A 4663-nucleotide genomic window follows, 5' to 3' on the forward strand; every position below is an offset into this window, starting at 1 on the left:
TGTCCTGTTTTGCATAAATTAAATCAAATACTTATAATATATATTGATATATGTCAATGCTATAGGACCTACAACATAGATAATATTTAATAAATGTCATTTGACATTGGAATGTGATTTCAAAGAAACATTCACTTATAGTGTTTGACAGGAATTTTATCTTGTAGCAAATGTGAAGTAAGTAGAATAAATTCAACTTTCTTCTTTGTATAGTGCACAGCAAAATATATTTCTCAAGTATATTATAGTATAATATATGGTTATAAGTTCTAGTTAAATAGATAAATATTTCAATTGAGTAAAGTCTATATTTATAAAGATAGAAGAAAAGAAACAAAAGTGAAGGGACAGATTTGTCCTACACCACTCGGTGATCATCCCAATTAAACATTGAGTAAATACTCAACCTAAGTCATGGAAATCCAAGAATACTTACTATTTTCATATGGTGAAGTTCTACAGAAGTTGAGACAATCACAGTTCCACTTTGTGCTTTCCTGAGGAATACAACATGTATTAGAAAACCAGCATGTACCACAAACCCAAAAACCAGTCCACAAATAAGTGAGAATTGATTCCCCTGCTCAGTGATGGAATCGAGAGACCACGGGGTGTCCGTGTGCTGGCTATGTTGGACATACAATCAGAGTTTACCTAAACGTGTAGTTATACTTTAGGTCTGGAAATTTTTAGGTTTAAAAAACAGACTTCTAAATTCTCCCTTCAATCCCACTTGACAGTCTTTCTCATCTATTTCCTTGTTCAAAACTAAATCATATAATACCCTCTCCCAGTAAGAGATGATACATAGTTAAAATTTTAGGGTTTTGACCTGTATAGGGGAGATGACAAAGAAGAAAATGGTTGTGAATGGTATTGCATGGATGATCTTGGAGAGTGATATGTCAGTCTATAGATACAGGCCTTCACTATTTACAAATAAGACACTACTTTTTTTTGTATATTAAATTTTATCTTTGTGGAGCTTGATAAACAGGTCAAGGTAACAGAACCATATTTTGATTTCATGCTGTTCAATTATAACCATTATATACTAATGATTAATGCTAAATTTCAGGGGCAAAATTTACATAAATATATACTATTTTACAAAACAATTTACAGAAAGAACTTACAAACAACATCTTTAAGCAAGGAGATAAGGTCTAAAATTCTTAATGAAATCACAACTCTTACAACACACAAATAACCCATTATAGGCATAAGGTCAATATAAACCAGCCAAAAGGTTATATAATATGATAGTTTATATAAATACAGCACAAAGATAAAACATGAAAGTTGCTAAATATCTATCTCTATATTTTTAGAGTGTATATAGTAGATAGCATATGTGTGTATATATATTCACTAAAAATGTGACTACATCATATATTACATGCGTATGTGTACTTATCTTTTGGCAATTATTCATCTCTGGATTCATATTATTATACATGTATGTAGACATACAAACATTTGGCAGGTAGAAACTTAATTTTTGGTGATATACAGTAAATTGATCCAGTTTTTACAAAAACTCATGTGTCATAAGGATGTGCATATGCTATGCCAAAGGCCAAAAATGACAAGAGAATTAAACATCATAGATGATCATCCCAGCAGGCACTGGGGCAAGACCATCACTCCTCAGTGACTCACTACCGGCATTTAGAGCTTGTCAATTTGTTTTTTTACCTTCTGTCACAGACGTGATGCTGCACAGCATTTCTGGTTCCTACCTTCAAATGCACTGCTACGCCTTCAGGCATCACGGCAAGCAAATCCTCCCAAAATGTGGTAATAAGTCATTAGCCCAAGTGTGCCAATTTTTTTTTTCCCAGAAAGTGGGCAATATTTGAGATTTCGCCAGGACCTCCACACTACATGCCATCGAAGTCCCTTTAAAATTACAAGAGATTGTTAACAACCTAAGTTTGCAGACCAAAATTAGAGAAAAAGGAGGGCTGCAAGGAAAGCCAACATTTTGGCCCTAGCCTTCTAAGGTCAACTAAGACTCAGGACATATGAGAACTTGTACTGTAACATCATGTAACTTGGTAGTGTCCCAAATTTTCAGATCAAGGATATTATGGGGTCAAAGAGGAAAGTGATCGATGATGTAGAGTGTGCCTAAGGAGAGTGACATGGAGAGAAAACATTCTCTCAGGCTTTCACAGAGAGCACATTGGCCAAGATTGGTCATGACTCATCCACATGGCTGACACTGATGAAGGTTCTACAATCTGAGGTACAGGATCTCAGGATAAATCCTGAGGGGATTTTACTGACCTTATCAGACCCAAAAGCGACAAGTCCTGTTGCACAGGTCCTGCTTTACCTTGGTCTTAACCATCCAGCAGAAAAGTATAAAAATGAAATATAAGAAATAAAGCCATGCTGTTATGTTGAGCTGTGGGGGACACAGGTCAACAATTTCTGACATTGCCAGTTAAGCAGAAGACCCAATACTATTATGGGCTACTGGACTCTTTTAGAATATTTTGCTGAGTTTACACACCTATAATATTCAAATAATGGAACTTAACAAAAAAAGGGGATACAGATGAATGTCTATTTTGTATCTGTGTAATCAAAGTGTTCTAATGGTGTTTGTAAATAGAATATCAAGTCTGCATCTTGTACAGAAATTAACCACTAAGAAGAATGTATGCAGTGTGTTAATTATTGAAATTTTCCTACCGATTTGATTTGAAACTGTCTCATTGTTATTTGTTTATCAATAAAACTATGGCAAAAAAAAATCAGGGAGAATCTAAAGGAAGCAAATCTAATTAAAACTTGTCATATGGGAAAATAAAAAAATAAAATAAAATAAAATTACAAGAGAAAATCAATTGAGACAGGACCTCAATCTAAGCAAAAATCTTGGAGTCTTCCTGCCTCAGCCTTCCATACTGCATGCAGCACCAAGTCTGGGTCTAAAGGTTGTGTTTCAATACCATAATTATATATATATAATTATATATATATAATATATAACATATATGCATATATATGCATATATATATGCATGCTAAAGTATTAGGGCAAGTTAAGATAAGAAACTAGTAATGAGGCTCTCACATAAACTTAGGTTCACCAAAACGATGCAAATTTAACCAGAGGCTGAATTAAAAAAACAAAACAAAACAAAACAAACAGTACATTTCAAAGAATAAGATAACAAAGAGGGTAGTTCGATTTGGTCTGAGATTGTTGAAACTGCAGGTCTGAACATAACAGATCTATAGCTAAGAGTTTTTGCATAACATGCTACATAATTGCCACAGGAAGATATCCAATGACACAAATAGCAACCTGAACATTTTAGAAAATGAAAGTAACTCTTCTCTAAGATCACTGTACATTGAGCAATTGGAGAGTGTTGCCTGAGAAACACGGTGCGAGTCTGTCCTTCACGGAGCGACAGACTTACACTGGAATGCCCAACACTACAGGTCTGCACGGGTTGTGATCCCCCGCACCACACGCTGAGTGCTCAGGCTCATCCGCGTGGTACTTCAGGTAGTGCTGGGAATCTTAGGAAGTGTTTCCTCCGACAGACTGCATACAAATGCTGAAAGGAACAAGACAAATACTTTTCTTTGATGAATTTATCTGCTGATGCTTAGTGCTGCTTCTGCTGAAGAGATACGTACTTACCCTTTCTGTGTGATTTCCTTTCAGTAAGGCCTGCCTTTCTACCTTCTGAGAGCTATCTTTGTTTGAATAGGCTTTGCTGTGGATATTTTTCAAAGATGTTTTGAATGTCTCTATCAGTCACATACAGTAATTGTCTCTTTATGTGTAATTTTACATAAAACTAAAAATAAATCAGTTAGGTGTGCTGTTCTCTTTTGGGATAGGGTTTCATCCCTGTATGCCCCTGGGAAACAGAGTCCTACTTGTCAAAACAGAGCCTTCTATTAAAAAAGTATTTCAAGAGTATTTCTTTAAATGTTACATTATATAACTTTTATTTTTACTAATTCCAAAGTATAGTATGTGAAAATCAGAATAAAGTTATTAATAGGTACTCTTTTTAAAGCTATACAACATCAACAAATGTTGTTATTTGATTTAACAAATGAGCACAAATTCAGTTAGACTTAAATTTAAATTAATGATATATAATCTAAGCACATTATCAAACAAGTCCTAAGTAGGAATCTTGTATTTTATCTGGGAGTCCTACAAATTGGGATTTTCTAGTCCAGCATGTATCTTGATATGTTAATAATAATTTTATAATAGCGACTAAAATATTTTCTTTAAAATGTTAAGAGAAGTGTTACAAAGCTCTATACATCTTTAGTTTACTAATTAAGTCTATAGAAACTTGGCTGTATGCTAATTTGTAATGGTACCATGACCCTATGTGGTTTGAAAGCTATTTTTGAGCTAGAATTTTTCTTTAGTATTTCTCTCAATAGAAATTAAGGTGAACCTGCTGTTGAGAATTATAGCACTTCCCATCTCAGAGTAAGAATCTTGTCCTCATTGTTTAATTTTAACCTAATTATTGAGGTTTAAAAGCATATAATATATTATTAAATGTTTTCAAATTTAAAAAAAATTATTTCTAACTGTTGATGATTCCCTATCTTCAACATTAATATTAAATCCACAAAATTTTGTCATTTCAGTTCCAGAGCTTTTA

The sequence above is a fragment of the Octodon degus genome, unplaced genomic scaffold, assembly GCF_000260255.1.
Source record: "Octodon degus isolate 3935 unplaced genomic scaffold, OctDeg1.0 scaffold00367, whole genome shotgun sequence".
Taxonomy (NCBI): domain Eukaryota; kingdom Metazoa; phylum Chordata; class Mammalia; order Rodentia; family Octodontidae; genus Octodon; species Octodon degus.